We start from the raw sequence: 22,347 nt of genomic DNA, 5'->3' as shown, positions 1-22,347 counted from the left end.
AGTCATGTCTCACCCAGCATCAGAAAAGAGGACTCTGAGTCTTGCTGTCCACGAGGAAGAGATTAACATTTCCAGATTAAGAATATATAGCTGTCAGGTCAGCCTCATACCCTGCCCCGCACTCCACCCACCCCACCTTGATCAGGTGGTAGTATCTGTCCTTTTGTTTTGCCACCAATCATCAGCCAGTAGTAATGCACCCTCTCAGCTACACACAGGAAAGCCTTTTAAAATGTAAAATACTGCTTTTTTCCACGCTACCCAGGGAAGGGTCCATACAGCGTGGTTTTGCGTTCCCATCCTAACTTAACAGGAAACTTTCACAATGTCCCAAGCATTTGATGTCCTGCAAATGAAGGAGGAAGATGTCCTCAAATTCCTTGCAGCAGGAACCCATTTAGGTGGCACCAACCTTGACTTCCAGATGGAAGAGTACACCTACAGAAGGAAAAGTGATGGTATCTACACCATAAATCTGAGGAGAACCTGGGAGAAACTTCTGCTGGCAGCTCGTGCCATTGTTGCCATTGAAAAACCCAGCTGACGTTAGTGTCATATCGTCCAGGAATACTGGCCAGCGAGCTGTGCTGAAATTTGCTGCTGCTACTGGAGCCGCTCCTATTCCAGCCACTTCACTCCTGGAACATTCACTAACCAGATCCATGCAGCCTTCTGAGAGCCTAGACTCCTGGTGGTTACTGATCCCAGGGCTGACCACCAGCCTCTCACAGAGGCGTCTTATGTTAACCTGCCGACCATTGCTCTGTGTAACACAGGCTCTCCTCTGCGCTATGTGGACATTGTCATCCCTTGCAACAACAAGGGAGCTCACTTAGTGGGTCTGATGTGGTGGATGCTGGCCAGGGAAGTTCTGCGCGTGCGTGGCACCATTTTCCGTGAACACCCGTGGGAGGTCATGCCTGATCTCTACTTCTACAGAGATCCTGAAGAGACTGAAAAGGAAGAGCAGGCCGCTGCTGAAAAGGCTGTGACCAAGGAAGAACTCCAGGGTGAATGGACGGCTCCAGCTCCTGAGTTCACGGCTACTCAGCCTGAAGTTGCAGACTGGTCTGAAGTCGTGCAGGTGCCCTCTGTGCCTGTTCAGCAGTTCCCTCTGAAGACTGGAGCGCCCAGCAGGCCACTGAAGACTGGTTTGCAGCCCCCACTGCTTGGGCCACTGAATGGGTAGGAACAACCACTGAGTGGTCTTAAGCTGCTCTTCCACAAAAGCAAACAAAATGGAAATAAGGTTGGTGGAAAATAAACAGTTTGTAAAAGTCGAAAAAAAAGTCAAGTACTCTACTATACTCATATTATTTTAAAGTGCCGTTACCTGAGGACTCGCTATGTGCTAGAGATCCCTCTGAGAACTTAACCTGCATTTGTCCATTTAACTCTTATAATTCTGCCAACTGCATATTATTTCTCCCACGTAATAGCTGGGGAAACTTGGGCACAGAGATGATATTAACCTAAGACAGGGTTATTAACATGCCCTGTGGGAAAGTGGCTGAGTCGGGATTTGAATGCAGGTCGATCGGGCTCCAAAGCCTAAACTCTCCCAAGCACTATGCTTCTCTGGAAAAAAAAAAAAAACACAAAAACTAAGTTTTGGAATTATTGGGGATGATGTTATTCCTTAATACACCGGGGAGATAGTCATACAGTGTTGCTAATCCACGTGTGCTGTGCGAACCAACAGCGTGACCTGGGAACATGCTAGAAATGAAGAATCTTGAGTCCCAACCCAGACCTCCTGAATAAAAACGAGCAATATCCTAAACAAAGATCCTCAGGGGTTTCAGGTGCACTGTTCCGTTGGAGAAGCGTTGGCTAGAATTCCGCTGTGCACTGCAAAGGGCTAGCATTTCTACCATTCTAGATTGTTCCATTACGGTCTCTTCCCAGTCAAACTTCCCAACCCAGTGGCAACCATTATTCTGACTTCTATTGCTATGGGTTGGCTTTGTTCTAGAACCTCATTTAAATGGAATCATACAGTATGTACTCCTTTCTTTCAGGCTTCTTTCACTCAGCATACTGATTTTGAGATTTTTCTATGAAGTTGCGTGTATAAGGTTTTTTGTTCCCTTTTATTGCTGTATAGTAGTTCATTGTATGGATGTACCACAGGTTGTTTATGTAGTCACCAGTTGTTTGGATAGCTTGGGGTTAATAAGAATAAAGTTGCTATGAACATTCATGAAGGACACTGGTTTGGTTTCTGGAGTGGGAACCATAACATCCTTCAGGAATGGTCAGTGTTTGATCTCTCCGTAAGTCAGTTTTAGAAACTGTGTAGGTCGGTGATTGGCAGTCTGGGAAGACCAATGTTTGGAAACCTGATGGGGGTGTGGCACAGCCGTGCCTGTGTTGGGCATTATTCAAAGTTCCTGTGGAAAGCAGATAAGGGTTGTCTCTTGGGTGTAGTAATTTGCCATCACTGGACTAATGATATGAGGAGCCTGGGACATGCCAGTAACAGGGAATTTGCAAAGTGTCCTCCGGCAGTCCCTGTAGTCCAGCCACGGGTGGCTTCTGTTGGTCTGTAAATGATTGGCAGCAAGAAGAATCAAGGGCATGGTCCCAGGGATTGGGACCCGAGGTGACCAAAGGTCAATGGTCCTGAGATGGTCAGTCCCTGGGGGACCGGATCCACGCCTGGTCTCCAGTGTCCAAGAAGGGGATGGTGGGGGAGTGAGTTTGAGTGTTCATCTCTGTCAAAAGAGGAAGGGCCATGTAGATTGCCCTGGATGTGCACCGGAAAATGCAAAAGCTCAGTTTATGCATATGAGATGTGGTCACTCTGCAGCCTGAGTGCTTTGAGGACAATAGAAAACAGGAATATTGTAGATCAGGAACTGACCCTGTATGGGATTCGGTATCACAGGGTGTGGGCACATTGGAGTCAGCAGGCCTTGGCTTAAATATTTCCCCATCCTTCCATTTGCTAGCAGTGTGACCTTGGGGCAGATGACTTGAGCTGCTTCTACTGCCCAGTGGGCCTAATGGGCCTCATGATAATCATTGTCCTCTAGCAGACAAGGTTGCAGTGAAAATGGAATGAAATACTTCGTATCTGTCACTGGGCCCATAGGGCAGGGGCAGGTGAGTTGCAGAAGCGGCAGATTCTGGACTTGCTGTCCCTGGGACAGCTCACCATCTTCCTGCTGAGAGTGAGCCCCATGTGACTGATGTCCCACATCCAGAGCCTTGTGTGTTTCAGTGGAAAACATGATGCAACTGATGGAAGACAGGTGGGATGGGAGGGTCAGCTCCATGTCTGCTGGAATAAGGGAATGGCTCCCTGCAGGTAATCTGCTGGATAGTTCCATGTGGACGGCAGCCCTAGGTGGAGAGATACGACTTTACTCCCAACCCCCACCACAGGCCCTGAACTGTCCATTGCCTCTCTGCAGGTGCTTAGCCAATCCCCACCAGAGCCTCCTCTGCCCCCCACTCTGCCATCTCTGGGAATTTGCTGATTTCTCCTCTATCCTGATCTAGGGCAGAAAAAATCCCTTTTCTTTGGAACTGAAAGGGTGGCAGGGTAATAGGGTGACAAGAGTCTCCAGGGCCCTTCTGGTTTGTCCTCCTTTCAAAGATAATGAAATGTCCTGAGAAAAAAACCTGACTTTCCCGGGCCTCTCCAATGGTGAGTGACAACACTGGACTGGAACCAGGTCTCCTGAATGTGTCCTCCACCCTCACCACACCACAACCAAGACCAAATCTCCACTGAAGTTCCCCTTAAGAATCTGTAAACGGGAAGGAGATGAGAGAGTCAGACCCGGCCCGACAGCTCCCTTCTTCAGACCTTCCTGTGGACGCTGTCACCTCTGGGACAGGCACATGGTCACGTGGTCAGTAAGACTGTATATATTCTAAAACTCCCGTTATTTTAGTTATGTTTATTACAGAAATGATTATATTCATGACAGAAGTTTATACACTATAAATCAGCAGAAAGAAGAAAAGTTAAAATGATCTCTAACCTCTATCCTCTAAATATAAATTCTATTAACATTTTGATTTATTTGCTTCCTGATATTTCTTCTAGGTATGTGCTCTGGTGTTTATGTGCAAGAATGTTTAGTACATTCATTTAACTTATGGAGCATGTGGGTGCCTCGGTCTGTTAAGTGTCTGACTCTTGATTTTGGCTCAGGTCATGATCTTGGGGTCATTAGATTGAACCCTGCATTGGGCATCAGGCTCTCTGCTGAGCGGGGAGCCTCCTCGAGATTCTCTCTCTCCCTCTCTCTCTGCCTCTCCCCCACTCTCTCTTTTCAGATAAATAAATCTTTAAAAAAATAAACAAATTTGTACTTGCATATATGCATGCAGTAAGAATTTCTCTTAGGCAACTGAAGTACATTTGTATTCACCTTGACAAATCAGGAAACACTGTATTGGATAAAAATAGGCCGCTGTCCCTTTAATAATATATCACTGTTGATCATTCAATCGACTTCTACATTATAGCAGCTGTAATAATTACAAAAGCTTGGGTCAATCAGAAAACAATGTTGAATAAAATTGAACATTGTAAGACAAAAAAATGATGTGTTAAGTGTTATTTGAGTATTGAAATATGTATGTATATGACAAAGACAAGAGAAACTTTTGATAAAGAAATCTTTCATCTCTGAGTAAATTCTCCTTGGAAAATGTCGCTTAATACTATTGTTGTGATTTGAAGCAAAATTAAAATCTAATCTTAGAAGAGAAAAAAATTCTCGGCCTATCTGGATGGCAACAGACACTAAAATTAAGAGAGTCAGTGTCCAAGAAGGATGGTCAGTAAAAAAGGCTGAGGGTGTAACTGAACACACTTTTACTAAAACCTTAGAAAGATGAAATGTCGGAATATCCATTTGCACAAAGGGCTCCCTTAAGAGACTGAGAGTATGTCTCACAGATCCTCTCCACCAAACCAGAGAGCCTCTAGGAATCTACTCCGCTCTTGCAGCGGAAGGGCCAGATTAAAAAAAAAAAAAAAAAAAAGAGGAGTATTTTTTATTTTTATTTTTTTAATAATTTTAAATAAACATATAATGTATTTTTAGCCCCAGGGATACAGGTCTGTGAAAAAAGGATTATTTTTAAAAGGATAGTTGGATCAGTTGGTATCAACTTATATTACAATACTTTTTTATGGGAAGTCTTTTCCTAAAGCATCCAAGTTAAACAGTTTTTTTTGTTTTCTGTTTCCATGAATTCTATGATACTATCTTAGGTTAGGTTTCCTTATATACGTACACACGAAAGAAGGCATCTGGGTGGCCATTATTTGTTCCGTGTCTTCCTTAGGTGAAATGTGAACAGGAATAGAAGAAGAAGGATGGGGAAGGAGGAGTCCATGCAACGGTTTAGTTTCGTGAAAAGTCTAGCCTTGTCTTGGCACATGGGAAAGTTGGGTGGGGAAGGAGAGGAGTGTCTGCCCCATGAACCGCACCACAAAGCTGCCCTACTTGGAAGCAGGAACAGGGCTCTCGTATTCCTGTGTAAGCCAAACGTTAGCTACTCCCTAAGAGGGTGTAAATTCCTAGGCATCTCAAGGCGCGTTGGCACTATGGTCAGCCAAGAGCAATTCTCTGGAGAAAGTCACAGGTGTAAGCTGTTCGTTGCAGTGCTCACAACAGATGGGGATGTGTGCTCCGGCCAGTAAAGAAGGTCTGGGTGAGGCCCCAACAGTGTCTACTCCATTTAACGAGGATGGGCAGAGGCAAATTGCTGCTCTGGTGCATTCTTAGAAGTTTTCTCCTCAGCTTCTCTCATGAACAGCCTCATGTGGTTTTTCTGCCTCAGGAATTCTGTAACACACATTTAGATCTGACCTCCCTGAGAAGGTTTTCTCAGACTGAAGAAACGGATTCGCTTTTCTAAGGGAATACTTTGAGGCATCCCAAAGGCTGATTTCTGGATGCAGCCTTTCCCACAGTTGTTGCATTTTCAACGGTTAGTTTGAGGATGAGTACTCTGGTACTTATTCGAACTTGAGGTCTTGGTGAAGGCCTTATCACACCCGGTACATACACGGGGTTTTTCTCCTGTGTGAATTTGCTGGTGCTGTTGGAGCTGGTATTTACTTATGAAAGATTCCCCACAGTCACCACATTCATAAGGTTTCACCCCGGTATGAATTCTCTGATGTGTAATCAAAACTGACTTCTATGTGAAAGTCTTCCCACATTCGTGACATGTACAGGATTTCTCTCCAGTATGAATTTTCTGGTGTGCAAGGAGATTTGATTTTTTGGTGAAAGCCTTCCCACATTTATTGCATATGTAGGGTCTCTCTTGTGTACGACGTTGTTGATGCTCATGGAGCTGTGACTTGGAAGTGAAAGGATTCCCACAACCATGGCATTCAGAGAGTTTCTAATTTGACCTTTCTGATGTATAATTAACTTTGACCTCTGGCCGAAGGCCTTTCCACTTTCAGTACATCCACAGGGTTTCTCTACAGTAAGACAGTTCCAAGGTACATTGATTTTTCCGCAGTGACTGCCTTCTGAAGGTTTTTCTACCAGTATGGATTCTCTGATGTGTAATAAAGACTTATTTGTAAGTGAAGGCCTTTCGGCACTCGGGACAAACAACCTCTCTCTCCAGCATGAGTATTCTGGTGTGCAAGGAGATTTGATCTTTTAGAGAAGAACTTCCCACATTTTGTGCATACATAAGGTTTTCCTCCTGTGTGAGTTTTCCTATGTTCATGGAGTTGTGATTTGGAAGTGAAAGATCACACAGTCACTACATTCATAATGTTTCTCCCCACTATGAGTTCTTTGATGTGCAACCAAGTGTGTCTTTAGGATAAGAGCCTGCCTACCTTCAGTGCATATATAGGGCTTCTCGCCTGCATGAGTTCGCCAAGGCCACCTGAGTTTTGACTGATGGGTGAAAGCTCTCTCACATTCATTGCATTCACAGGGTTTTTTCCAAGATTGAATAATCTGATGTACAAAGAAGTGTGACTTCTGAGTGAAGATGTGCCACATTTAGTGCATACATAGGCCATCTTCCCAATAAGAAATTTTGGAAGAGGAACATGTTCTTGCTTATGGCTGAGTACTTTACCACATTGATTAGGTTCACAGAATTTCGCACCTGTATGAGAATTAGCACAGTTAGTACAGGAAAAACTGAGTAAAATTTTATGAATCAATGTGGGCTCATGTGACTTATTTTTCCAAGGACTTAGATTCATAGTCTCTCTTCTTATTCAATGTGTTCTTTTTTTTTTTTTGAAGATTTTATTTATTTATTTGACAGAGATCACAAGTAGGCAGAGAGACAGGCAGAGAGAGAGAGGAGGAAGCAGGCTCCCTGCAGAACAGAGAGCCCGATGCGGGGCTTGATCCCAGGACCCTGAGATCATGACCTGAGCTGAAGGCAGAGGCTTAACCCACTGAGCCACCCAGGTGCCCCTATTCAATGTGTTCTTATTGATGAAAGACACATGACTCAAAGTCTATTCTAGTTTTCTTTATATTTCTCTGTCTGGTTATCATCTTACTACAGTTTCTATTAATCATGGAAACAATGGATGGTTCCTCTTGAATTCACCCACTATCTCATTGTGAAATACGCTTTTATGAGAATTCTCTGCTATAGGGTTTTATTTTTTCTTAAAGATTTTATCTATTTATTTGACAGATCACAAGTAGGCAGAGAGGCAGGCGGGGGGGGGGGGGAAGCAGGCTCCCCGCTGAGCAGAAAGCCCGATGCGGGGCTCGATCCCAGGACCCTGGGACGACGACCCAAGCCGAAGGCAGAGCCTTTAACCCACTGAGCCATCCAGGCGCCCCTATTATAGGGTTTTAATCCGACGTGTCCCTCCTAAAAAAAGAAAAAGAACATGAGATTGAAACATAGAGTAATTCACCAAATACAGATGAGCTAAGTGGAACTGATCCAGGCTGGACAGAAGGACATCAGATGATGATGATGATGATGGTCATAGGAAACACTCCTATGGTTCTTGCTATATCGTATGTACTTATACAGCACTTAGCACCTGCCAGGTACTGTTCTAGGTGATGCATATGTACATACGCACATACATACATACCTTGAAACTCATTTAATCCTCACAGAAGTCATCTATGTTAGACACTGTTATACACGTCTTTAGAAGAAACTAAAACTCAAAATGAGTAAATAATTCTCCCGATAACATGGGTAATATATATGAGAGATTAGATTTAAACTAAGGCTTAGCTTTACCCTGAGTAATACATCAAGTTACCTAGAAGGGGAAATAACTTAATATTTCAATGATTTGTATAGAAGATGAACTATAGTAGGTCTTTAAAATTAATAGAATTAATAAATTATTCTTTTATCCAGTTCTGCTAAGTTATAAGAATCTGCGCATGGTTGTATCACAAAATCCACTTTTGTTCTCTTCTTTTAAAAAGTCAGGCTAAAATATTGGAATCCAGAACTTTGTCTCGTCCCCCAGACTTCACTGTTGCTTCACTCTTGTGTGGTACTTTTTATATCCCCAAGCCTCTTATCCTTTATTCTATAGATCTTAAGCATACCAATTCATGTGCATGGATTGGGAACTTTTTCCAACTTTTTGCTACATTTAAAAACTTACTAGAGTGGACAATATTTAGTTACAACTACCAACTTTCAATGTAAAAAGTTCATGCCTACACTGAAAATAATTATATTTAACACTCTGAGCCCACAGACTAAAAGCAGCACATAAATGGAGTCATCAGTCTGGAAAAAAAAATAGTTATGAATGTGAGTTTGCATTCTACTAGTAACAAACATTTCTTCAAATAATCCAATTTATGGGACACCTGGGTGGCTCAGTCAGTTAAGCGTCTTCCTTCAGCTCTGGTCTTGATCCCAGGGTCTTGGGATCTAGCCGTGCCTTGGGCTCCCTGCTCAGCAGAGATCCTGCTTCTCCCTCTCCCACTGCCCACCTCTCTCTCCCTCTCTCTCTATTTCTATCTCAAATAAATAAATAAAATCTTTTTAAAAGTCCACTTTAGGGGTGGGCACCTGGGTGGCTCAGTGGGTTAAGCCTCTGCCTTTGGCCCAGGTCATGATCTCAGGGTCCTGGAATCGAGCCCCACACTGGGCTCTCTGCTCAGTGGGGAGTCTGCTTTCCCCCCTCTCTCTGCCTGCCTCTGCCTACTTGTGATCTCTCTGTCAAATAAATAAATAAAATCTTTTATTTTTTTATTATTTATTTATTTATTTTAAAAAAGATTTTATTTTTATTTATTTGACAGACAGAGATCACAAGTAGGCAGAGAGGCAGGCGGGGGGGGGGGTGGAAATAGGCTCCCCGCTGAGCAGAGAGCCCGATGTGGGGCTCGATCCCAGGACCCTGGGATCATGACTTGAGCCGAAGGCAGAGGCTTTAACCCACTGAGCCACCCAGGCCCCCCTAAGTAAATAAAACCTTTTTTAAAAAAAATCCAGTTTAGGGATGCCTGGATGGCTCAGTCGGTTAAGCCTCTGCCTTTGGCTCAGGTCATGATCCCAGGGTCCTCAGATCGAGTCCTGCATCTGACTCCTTGCTCAGCAGGGAGCCTGCTTCTCTCTCCACCTCTGCCTGCCGCTCTGCCTGCTTGTGCGCTCACCTTCTCTCTCGCTCTCTCTGACAAATAAATAAATAAATAAATAAATAAATAAATAAAATCTTCAAAAAAATCCAGTTTATTCCCAAATCAAATAATTATTCATACTCTTCTTCCATTAATCTTGCTTTTCTCTGCTCCTTTGTGCCAATTCAAAGTGTATGTATGATTCCTAGATCATTTAAGAGTCCTATACTCTGAAAATCAACTCACGACCTCACCACACCTCTAGGAAGACATTATTTTCTCTGAATTTTAAAAGCAGACACTATCTATGCTAGCCACCTTAATGCCTTTTTAGTAAGAGTTGTTCACTTTACCAAAATAATTAGTGAACAAAGGCTAAATTCTTTTTTGTTTTCAAGCCATTGTTTCCCCTACCACTCTTAATCTGTTTCTTTGAATTCTTTTTGACACACTTAAGAAACATCCACTGAAAGAAAACACTCCGGTTTGCCTATCTCCACAAAAATCAATAATTTCAGTACGTGAACTGGTTTCTCCATTTTTCTGTTAGAAAATTTAAGAATAAAATATCGCTATTGCGCTTATTCTTAAGGATTTATTTTTTAAAAGATTTTGTTTATTTCTTTGTTTGACAGAGAGCACAAGAAAGCATAAGAAGGGAGAAGCAGCAGAGGGAGAGGGAGAAGCAGGCTCCCTGCTGAGCAGGGAGCCAAATTCAGGACTCTATCCTGCATGACTTGAGCTGAAGGCAGATGCTCACCTGCTCAATCGACTGAGCCACCCAGGCACCCCTTGCTAAGGATTTAAAAAAAGAATTAAGAAACAGAGGGGAAGACGATGAACCATGAGAGACTGTGGACTCCGGGAAACAAAGTGAGGGTTTTAGATGGGAAGGGGGGTGGGAGGATGGGTGAGCCCAGTGATGGGTATTAAGGAGGGCACGTATTGCATGGAGCACTGGGTGTTGTGTGCAAACAATGAATCATGAAACGATACATCAAAAACTAATGACGTGGGTGCCTGGGTGGCTCAGTTGGTTAAGCAACTGCCTTTGGCTCAGGTCATGATCCTGGAGTCCTAGGATCGAGTCCTGCATCAGGCTCCGTGCTCCACAGGGAGTCTGCTTCTCCCTCTGACCCTCCCCTTCTCATGCTTTCTCTCTCTCACTCTCTCTCTCTCAAATAAATAAATAAAATCTTTAAAAAATATTCCTTAAAAAAAACCAAACTAATGATGTACTGTATGGTGACTAACATAACATTAAAAAAAATCAATCCCAATAAAAATTTCAATAGTTTTTTAAATAAAAAAAGAATAAATAACTTTGCATTCCTTTAATGACTAAAAAAAAAGGATCCAGGGAAGAAAGGATCATATACCACACAATTTAAAAACATATTCTTTGTATATGGGTATTTCCAGAAGGATACCTAAGGAATGATTAGCACTGGTAGCCCTGGGGAAGAGAACTGGGGACAAAGTTGGGAGTGAGACTTTTCACTGTGCACTCTTTCACACTTTTAAAATTTCAAACTTTGTGAGTGTATTACCGCTGCAAAAATTTTAAATTAAAAAATAAAATAAAGAGGGAAAGTTTCTCTTTGTTCTGAGTTTCTAGGGGATGGGGATGAAGAAAGGAAAAGAATATTAGATGCTGGATTAATTAAGAACTACTTTTATGGAACAGAAGAACCTGTACCTAAAGAGTCAAAGCCCTAAACAGTCAATAGCCTAGAGGCAGAAAGGAATTTCCCATGTAGGAAACATTAAAAAAAAACTGAAGTCAAGCATACGTTATGGAAGATATATAGATATAAGGTTAAATGGGAAGCATGTGGCCTGTTATCATAGCGAGGAGAATATAATTATGTGCTGCACAATAGGAAGTAACTGCAATTTTATTTTGTAAAGCAAGTAAAAGATAAATGTTATGGCTCAGGTAATGAAATCTGTCAATAGTACCTAAAATGAATTTGTTAAAAACTAGAATTAGATAATTCCATTAAGGACAGAATAATTCAAACGTGATAAAATATAAATGTGGTTTGGGGCACCTGGGTGGCTCAGTGGGTTAAAGCCTCTGCCTTCGGCTCAGATCATGATCCCAGGGTCCTGGGATTGAGCCCCGAGTAGGCCTCTCTGCTCAGTGGGGAGCCTGCTTTCCTTCCTCTCTCTCTGCCTGCCTCTCTGCCTACTTGTGATCTCTGTCTGTCAAATAAATAAATAAAATCTTTTAAAAAATGTGGTTTAAGGTGACAAAGATGGGACTTGAAAAGAAAGGACACTTAAATAGTGCTTTCAGAAAGAGAAAAAAGGGTAGGAATTTCAGAGTGCAGAATTTAGAAGGGGAGAAAATTTTCTGATTTGGACAATGATGAGTCCAGTTACTATACTGAGAATGAGGGAATTGAATAGTTGTGAGAAATGTCCCTTTACATAGGTAAATATGGTAATAGAGGATGGCTGTAATGCAAGGAGAAAAGATATTACTGTATGAGTCAATAGAATAGGGAACTAGACTTCTCAGAAGGATGGTGGGGTAGAAGGATCCCAGATACACCTAGATAATACCCTCATTACTATAAATATCCTAGAAAACGCTCCCAAAGACTGGCAGAACAGACTCTCCATGGCTAAAAAAAATTGAGAGGTCACAACAAAGAGGGTAGGAACTGTGTGGAGACACAGCTGGGAGACAAATGGACCTGTGGGACTGTCCCTGGAGGGAGGGACACCATGGGTTCAGAGAGGGGGAGGAGTAAACCCCACACCAGGCACACCAGGCATGGGAGACCCACACTGGGAAGACAAATCCCCCATTACATTTGGCTTTGAAGACCAGATAGGCCTGGTTTCGTGAATTTTTACAATCAGCAGGGCTTAACACCTGGAACTTTAAAAATCAGCGGCTAGGCTCTGGGAGAGCCAGAAAGTAAGAGGAAATGGGGTCCCCACACTTGAAGAAACAGCACAACACCAGCCCCACCGAGATACAGCACAGAAGCAGCAGCTTGAAAAATGCCTGGGTATACAGGAGGACAATTTACTTAATAATGTCAGAACGTGTGCTGCAGGGGCAGGGATCTTTAAGATATTTATTCCAAGAGCAAAGGAGCTGGCGAGCACCATTTTCCTCTCCCAACTCCCAGCCTAGAAACACAGACACCTGCAGGAACCAGCCCAGTGTGAACACTCTCCACCTAGCTTGCTAACAGCAAGTCCTGCACCCACACATTTCTGGGAATCTACCCCCTCTAGCCCCCTTGCACTCAGCAGAAATTTCCCCAAGTGGCTGCAGATCCCCTCAGGTGGCAGACCAGTGGGGACCTTGTTGGCACTGTGTGCCCTACCCCCACATTCACCTGTGGACATGACCTCCAACATGCCAGTGGTAAGAGTCCATCCCAGGCTGTGCTGCAAGCCTGGCAAGCATCCCTGAGAGGGGCCAGCAGACCTCCAAAGTGACTCCTGCCCCAGGGAGAGAGGAAAGTAATCATAAACACCAGTCGAACGGCAGCATCAGCAGTGTGTTGGGGCAGACATCTAGTCTGATTGCAGGCCCTGTTAACCAATGACAGCCTTTCAGAGGGTAACCCAGGGCAAGTGCCTTGCAGTTCAGTGTGACTACAGCTTTGGGAAATGCCTGGTCTGATTCAGCTCAAGCCCAACACAGCCCCAGACTGGCCCATGGACAACACAGGGACCAAACCCTTTGCATGACAGACAAAGAGAGCTACTGCTGGTAACTGGACTGAAGGTAAATATGGCTCAGCCACAAGAGCAGGGCACACACAACACACATAGGAAACACCCCTGAAGTGCCAGGTTCTGGTGAACAGGAGACACTTTGGTGCAGGACACTCCAGGACCTCTTCTTCATAAGGCCACTATTTTCAAGAGCAGAACTGTAGCAGATTTTCCTAACACATAAAAACAGACCCTGATAATTATACAAAATGAGGAGACAGAGGAATATGTCCCAAATTAAAGAACAGGACAAAATCACAGTAAGAGAGCTAAACAAAACAGAGATAAATAATATGCCTGATAGGGAATTTGAAGTAATGGGCATAAAGATACTCACTGGATTGGAGAAAAGAGTGGAGGGACTTGGTGAGACTTTCAACAAAGATATGTAAAACATAAAAAAGAACCAATCAGAGATGAAGAACTTAATAACCAAAATTAAAAATACACTAGAGGGAATAAATGGTAGACTCAAGGAAGCAGAAAACAGATCAGCAACCTGGAGGACAGAGTAATGGAAAGCAATCAAGCTGAATGGGAGAGAGTAGAAGAATAACAAAAATGAAAATAGGTTAAGAGAACTCAGTGACATGCTAATAACAATGAATGGATCAACCAAGAAGTAAAAAAAAAAGAAATAAAAAATATATGGAGACAAATGAAAAAACAATGGTACAGAATCTGTGGGATGCAGCAAAAGCTGTTCTCAGAGGGAAATTTATGGCAATACAGGCCTAAGTTAAGAAGCCAGAAAAATCTCAAAAAACAGCCTAACCTTACTCATAAAGAAATTGGAACAAGAAGAAAAAAATAAAACCTAAGACCAGTGGGAGGAAGGAAATAATAAAGATTAGAGCACAAATAAAATAGAAACTAAAAAAGCAATAGAACAGGTCAATGAAACCAGGAGGTGCTTCCTTGAGAAGATTAACAAAATTGATAAACTTTTAGCCAGACTCATAAAAGGGGGGGGTCTCAAATAAACAAAATCATAAATGAAAGAGGAGAAATAACAACCAACACCACAGATATACAAAGGATTATAGGAAAATGTGAAAAATTATATGCCAACAAATTGGACAACCTAGATAAATTCCTAGAAACCCATAACCTCCTAAAACTGAATCAGGAAGAAATAGAAAATTTGAACAGACCAATAACCAGCAATGAAATTGAATCAGTAATCAAAATACTTCCCACAAACAACAGTTTAGGCCCAGATGGTTTCACAGGTGAGTTCTACCAAACATATGAAAAAGAGCTAATACATATTCTTCTCAAACTATTCCAAAAAATAGAAAAGGACAGAAAACTTCCAAATTCATTCTATGAGGCCAGCATTACCCTGATACCAAAACCTGATAAAGACATTACCAAAAAAGGAGAACTACAGGTCAATATTTCTGATAAACATACATGCAAAAATCCTCAACAAAATACAAGCAAACTGATTTCAACAAAACATTGAAAAAAATCACCCACCATAATCAAGTCAAATTTATTCCTGGTTTGCAAGGGTGGTTCAATATTTGCAAATCAATCAACATGTTACATCACATTAATAAAGGAATGGATCAGAACCAATGATCTGGGCACCTGGGTGGCTCAGTTGGTTAAGGGTCTCCCTTGAGCTCAGGTCATGATCCCAGCATCATGGAATTGAGCCCCATCTCTGGCTCTCTGCTCAGTGGGGAACCTACTTCTCCCTCACCCACTGCCTGTCACTCCCTCTGCTTGTACTCTCTCTCTCTCTCTGTGTCAAATAAATAAATAAAGTCTTTTTTTTTAAGATTTTATTTATTTACTTGACAGACAGAGATCACAAGGAGGCAGAGAGGCAGGCAGAGAGAGAGGGAAGCAAGCTCCCTGCTGAGCAGAGAGCCCAATGCGGGGCTCGAACCCAGGACCCTGGGATCATGACCTGAGCCGAAGGCAGAGGCTTAACCCACTGAGCCACCCAGGCGCCCCTGAATAAATAAAATCTTAAAAAAAGAGAACCATGTGATCCTCTCAATAGATGCAGAAAAAGCATTTGACAAGGTATAAGCATCCATTCTTGATAAAACCCTCAACAAAGTAGGAGTAGAGGGAATATACCTCAACATCATAAAGGCTATCTATGAAAGACCCACAGCTGATATTATCTTCAATGGGGGAAAATTGAGAGCTTTTCCTCTATAGTCAGGAACATGACAGGGACGTCCACTCTCTCCACTGTTATTTAACATAGTACTGGAAGTCCTAGCCTCAGCAATCAGACAACAGAAAGAAATAAAAGGCATCCAAAACAGCAAGGAAGAAGTCAGACTATTCGCAGATGACATGATACTCTGTGGAAAACACGAAAGACTCCACCAAAAAATTGCTAGAATGGATACACAAATTCAGTAAAGTTATGGTATAGAAAATCAACATACAGAAATATGTTACATTTCTATACACCAACGATGAAGCAGAAGAAAGTGAAATCAAGGAATCAATCCCATTTATACTTGCACCAAAAATCATAAGATACCTAGGAATAAACCTAATCAAAGAGTTAAAAAATCTGTACTTTGAAAGCAATAAAACACCTATGAGAGAAATCAAATGAGATACAAAGAAATGTAAAGATATTCCATGTTCGTGGATTGGAAGGACAAACATTATTACACATTTAATGTGATCCCTATCAAAATACCAATAGCTTTTTTCACAGAGCTAGAACAAACAATCCTAAAATTTGTATGGAACCAGAAAAGATCCCAAAGAGCCAAAGTAGTGTTGAAAAAGAGAACCAAAACAGGAAGCATCACAAGTCTGTACTTCAAGCTCTATTACAAAGCTGTTATCATCAAGACAGTGTGGTACTGGCACAAAACCAGACACATAGACCAATGGAACAGAATAGAGAGCCCAGAAATTGATCCACGACTATATGTTCATCTCATCTTCAACGAAGCAGGAAAGCATAGCCAATGGAGAAAAGACAGTCTCTTCAACAAATAGTGTTGAGAAAACCAGACAGCAACATGCAAAAGAAAGAACCCCTTTCTTACACCATCCACAAAATAAATTCAAAACGAATGGAAGACCTAAATGTGAGACAGGAATCAAACAAAATCCTAGAGGAGAACACAGGGGGCAACCTCTTCTTGGTTGGTTTTTGTCCTTTCTTTTATTAATGCGATGTATCATGTTGATTGATTTGCAAATGTTGAACCATGAAGATAAAAAGCTTCTGCACAGCAAAGGAAACAGTCAACAAAACTAAAAGGCAACCCATGAAATGGGAGAAGATATTTGCAAATGACAGATCAGATAAAGGGCTAGTATTCAAGATCCATAAAGACCTTATCAAACTCAACATCCAAAAAACAAATAATCCAGTAAAAAAATGGGCAGAAGACATGAACAAACATTTCTGCAAAGAAGACATACAAATGGCCAACAGACACATGAAAAAATGCTCAACATCACTCGGCATCAGGGAAATAAAAATCAAAACAGGGAGATGTATGGAACTGTGGAAATATTATCTTGTACACCTGAAACTAATACAACACTGTTAACTAAATGGAATTTAAATTAAAACTTTTATTTTTTTAAAGATTTTATTTATTTATGTGAGAGAGACAGAGAGCATGAGCAGGGGGGAGGGGCAGAGAGAGAGGGAGAAGCATGCTCCCTGCTGAGCAGGGAGCCCAACCCGGGACTCCATCTCAGGACCCAGGAATCATGACCCAAGCCGAAGGCAGACGCTTGACTGACTGAGCCACCCAGGTGCCCTAAAATTAAAACTTAGGAAAAAAAAGGCAAAATACATGAATCAAAACCTGATAGAATTTGCAAGAAGGATTAGGGAAGCCAACACATATAATTGGAGATTTCAACAATATTCTCTATAATTGATAGAAGAATGGATAGAAAATGAGTAAAGATATGACACCTGATCAATACTATTAAATACATTTCTCTAATTAAGTGTGATAATGGTATTGTAAAACAGAGACAGATACTGAAGGAAGTAAGAATGAAATATCGTTTCAGTGATTTGCTTTAAATAAAAACCCAGCAGTAGTTAATAAAACAAGATTGGTCATATGCTCATAACTGTTGAAAATTATTATACATGGATGATAGATATAAGGGGGTTCATTATACTATTTTTATATTTCTGAGTAGCTTGAATGTTGTACACTACATATGGATTAGTTCTGTTTCAGTTTTGCAAGGCGAAAAAGTTCTGGAGAGTAGTTGCCCAACAGTGTGAATATACTTTTTTCTTTTTTAAAGATTTTATTTATTTACTTCACAGAGATACAGTGAGAGAGAGAGCACAAGCAGGGGGAGTGGGATAAGGAGAAGCAGACTCCCCGCTGAGCAGGGAGCCTGATTCCGGGCTTGATCCCAGGATCCTGGGATCATGACCTGAGCAAAAGGCAGACGCTTAACCTTAACTGACTGAGTCACCCAGGTGCCCCAACAATATGAATTTACTTAACGCTACTGAACGTTTCATGTAAAATGGTTAAGATGACAAAGTTTATGGTATGTGTTTTTAGTACAATAAAGTTAAGTAAAAACAGATAAATAAGTAAAAACTAAAAACTAGACCCAGGTGCACACACAGCTCTCCTGTATACTTCATTTGAAAAGTTATTGGACAGGGTGCCTGGCTGGCTCAGTGGTTAAGCATCTACCTTTGGCTTAGGTCATGATCCCACGGTCCTGGGGTTGAGCCCCACACTGGGCTCCCTGCTCGGCGGGAAGCCTGCTTCTCCCTCTTCCACTCCCCCTGCTTGTGTTCCTTCTCTCTCTGTCAAATAAGCAAATAAAATCTTTTTTTTTTTTAAAGTTATTGGACAGGGGCGTCTGGGTGGCTCAGTGGGTTAAGCCTCTGTCTTCAGCTCAGGTCATGATCTCGGGGTCCTGGAATCGAGCCCCGCATCGGGCTCTCTGCTCAGCGAGGGCCTCGTTCCTCCTCTCTCTGCCTGCCTCTCTGCCTACTTGTGATCTCTCTGTCTGTCTGTCAAATAAATAAAAAATTTTTAAAAAGTTATTGGATGGAGCAAAAGCTATAGTTATAAGAAAATTTCCAGTCCTACATGGTCTTGCTATTAAGATGTGAGAAAACCTCAAAATAAATAAGCTGAGAGTACTCAACGTAAGCAATTAGAAAAAAAAACACAAAAATACATTAATAAAACCCTCAGGGAGTAGTAATCAATACAAATAAAACAAATGCATTATACGTGTGTGCGTGGTGTGTGTGTGTGTGTGTGTGTGTGTGTGTGTGTGATATGTACAAGGAGAGTATAAATAAAGTGAAGTGCTGAGCCTTTGAAATGATCAGTTACATAATGAACTAGCAAATCTGATCAAGGAGATAGAAAGAAAGAAATGCAGTATTAGGAATGAGGAGATACTATCAGTAGAGGGGATATTCCATTAAATATTATTTCTAGTAGAATACTATGTGCAACTCCGTAGCAACATTTAAATATGGAGGTGAGGGGCTCCTGGGTGGTTCGATCAGTTTAACATCTGACTTTAGCTCTGGTCAGGACCTCACCGTCTTGGAATAGAGTCAGAGTTGGGCTCCCTGCTCATCGGGGAGTCTGCTTGTCTGTCTCTTTCTACCCCTCCCCCTGCTAGTGTTCTCTCCCACTCTCTCTCCAATAAATAAATAAAGTCTTTAAAATAAGTAAATAAGGAGGTGAAACAGGTGCTTCCACAGCAAAATATAAACTAACAAAATTAATGTGAAAAAAAGAAACAACAAGAGAAACCCTAAGTGATCAGTGAGCAGAAATTGAGAAGTTTGTGTGTGCATTATTTTAAAAGACTCTAGCTCTCTGTGCTATTTCTTGCAATGCCCCATGAACTTATAATTATTTCAAAGTAAAAACTAAAGTACAAAAAAAGACACCAGGATGAAATTGACTTCATATGGAGTGTGATTTAACTTTTTTTTTTTTAGAGTATTTCTATACTTTCTAAATAGTTCCAGACTAGGGTTTGGCAAAGTATGGGCTGCAGGTCAAATCTGGTCCATAGCTTGTATTTGTAAATTAAGTTTTATTGGAAAATAATCATGTCCATTCATTTACATATTGTCTATGGCTGCCTTTGTTACAAGTTTGCCAATCCCTGTTTCAAACAATAGGAAGAATTGGGAATATGCCAAATTCATTTTATGAAGCATTATAACCTCACCTTAGAAAAATATAGTCTTCATACAAATAAGCAGTTACCTGCAGATTATTTCATCCTCCAGATGCTAAGATCTTAAATAAAATATTAGCAATTTGAATCCAGCAAGTACTAAAACCAAATTAACCACATGACTGAATTGGATTTTCAGGTGAAACAAAGATAGTTAATGTTAGTACATTTACCAGGTTTTTAAAAATTATATCAACAAATTCAAAGGAAAAAATCACAATCATATCAGTGGATATAAAAAGACATTTGACACAATTCAGCAGTAATTCTCAAACTAAAACAAGACTAGAAAGAAACTATGAAAATTCAGCAAAGATCGTAGTCTCGAAATCACCAGGAAGCACAATACTAAAAGGTAAAATGCTGAAGATGTTTCTATTAAAACTAGTGACAGGATGGGGGTTGTTCCTATCACAACAGTGTTTTGAAAGCTCTAGCTGATTTAATTAAATATGAAGATGAAATAAACTGGTTAAATATTGAGAAGGGAGAGCAAATCATTTTTAGTTGTAGGTCACAACATTGTATATTTGGAAAATCAGCACAAGGAATTTCGGTTAAGGTGGTGGGGTACAAGAAAATGACAGCAGATTGAAACACATGGAAAGGAAAAAAATTCTGTGTCTAATAATGACAACAAACAGACTATAATGGAATAAAAATGGAGATAGACAAAGAGCCAGCAAAAAACCTCAAATGTCTGGACAGTAAAAGCAGTCACACATAATTAATACTTAGGGTAAGGAGGAAATTAAAGCAGATGACCAACTGCTTAGAACTACGAGAGCATAAGAGCACTACACATAACATCTATGTCATGTACAAAATGGTATACTTAAGATTATTATATCATTAAGTACATTTATTAGTAAATGAGAAAGACTAAAACCAATTATTCAAGCTTTTAGTACAAATTGTAGAAAAGGAAAACAAAATATCTACAAAAGAAGTAAAAGAAAACAGAAATAAGCAAGGGGAGGCTGGGTGGCTCAGTTGGTTAAGCGTCTGCCTTTGGCTCAGGTCATGATCCCAGAGTCCTGGGATCGAGTCCCACATCAGGCTCCCTGCTTAGTGGGGAGTCTGCTTCTCCCTCTGCCTCGACCTCCCTGCTCGTGCTCTGTCTCTGTTTCTGTTTCTCTCTTAAATAAGTGAAAAAAGTCTTTAAAAAGGAGTAAGACTAAAGGAGGATTACAAGGCAGTTTAAAAAACTTGAAGAATATTGCTATGAATCATACCAATTGAATGAAGCATGGGCAAAAACCATTAAAAGAAAAATGAATGCAGATGACTTTAAACATATAAAAAGATGCTCAATAACCCTCCTACTAAGAGAAATAAAAATTAAAACTACACTTGGGGTATTATTTCTCACCTACCAAGATCGGCAAAAATCTAAATGTTTAACAACCCACTCTGTCGGTGAAGTTGTGGGAAAACTGGCACTCTCCTCTATTGCTAGGTGTAGTCAAAGTGATACAATCCTATGGAGGTGAACGTGAAAATATTTAGCAAATTACAAATGCATTTAATTACAACTCAGAGACTACACTTCTGGGACTCTATTCTAGGAATACACCTATACATGTTTGGAAGGTATAGTACAAGGTAGCTTATTCCAGCATTGTTTGAAAGAGAAAAATATAGAGCAATCCAAGTGTTCATCAGCAGGACTCAAAGAAATCAATGAAATCAAATCATTGGCATGATTCCAATCAGTAGAATCAAGAAGCATCAAGACGTAGTGTTAGAAGTAAGAATAAACGTGGTTTCAGAGCAAGACGAAGAAAGTCCTGGGTACCAGTATATGTGACAAATTGCAACTGGGGAAGGAAATTGGAATCAATGGGTACAGGTTGTGTCTAGGAGTTCTAGTAGGATGTTATGCTAGTACTTACTATTCATTAAGTGCGGTGTTATTTCTTATGCACTAATTATGCATTATGTAATGTATCTGCACATGCATTATGATGCTGGCACATGAATATAATAATTCTCAACAAACAAATGAACATGCAAGAGGAAGGAACAATGTCAAATTTTTACAGAACAATATCTACTAGTAAATACACAAAGACATAGAATCAGAAAAGCACCATTTGGAAACCCCAAGTTGGTCACTGTTTTAGGCAAAGATCATCAATGGATGATGAAGTGATTTTGTGAATACCTACTGGCTGCTATGGGCTGAATTGTGTTCTCCCAAAATTCATTTGTGAAGCCCTAACCCTTGTTGTCTGAGAATGTGAAATACTTGGAGAAAGGACCTAGTTAAAATGATGCCCTTAGGGTAGGCAGTGATCCAATCTGACTGGCATCTTTATAAGAAGAGATTAGGATTTACAGAAAGACACCGGAGGGAGGGGCCATATGCAAGCCAAGGAGAGGGGCCTCAGGAGAAACCAAACCTGCCATCACCTTGATCTTGGACTTCTAGCCTCCAGAAACATGAGAAAATGGATTTCTGTTATTCAAGCCACCCAATTTATGGTATTAGGCTATGGCAGCCCTAGGAAACTAACACACTGGGGGGGGGGTTATTCACAAGGTCCCCAAAGAATTACCCCACAGTGGGGCGCCTGGGTGGCTCAGTGGGTTAAAGCCTCTGCCTGCCGCTCAGGTCATGATCCCGGGGTCCTGGGATCGAGCCCCGCATCGGGCTCTCACTCCGCGGAGAGCCTGCTTCCTCCTCTCTCTCTGCCTGCCTCTCTGCCTACTTGTGATCTCTGTCAAATAAATAAAAAAAAATCTTTAAAAAAAAAAAAAGAATTACCCCACAGATAAATAATTAAGCACAAAACAAAAAAACTTCTGG

The 22,347-nt window shown here is 41.2% G+C and overlaps 1 pseudogene across 1 annotated transcript; it reads left to right on the top strand.

The window, feature by feature from the left end:
• Nucleotides 1–325: 325 nt before the first annotated feature.
• On the top strand, nt 326–1,212 carry LOC308337061 (small ribosomal subunit protein uS2-like; annotated as a pseudogene). Its single transcript has one exon. The product of its transcript is annotated as a small ribosomal subunit protein uS2-like (transcript).
• Nucleotides 1,213–22,347: the final 21,135 nt, after the last annotated feature.

This window comes from Martes martes (assembly GCF_963455335.1).
Source record: "Martes martes genome assembly, chromosome: X".
Lineage (NCBI taxonomy): Eukaryota > Metazoa > Chordata > Mammalia > Carnivora > Mustelidae > Martes > Martes martes.
This window is presented reverse-complemented; position numbering and strand designations above follow the sequence as displayed.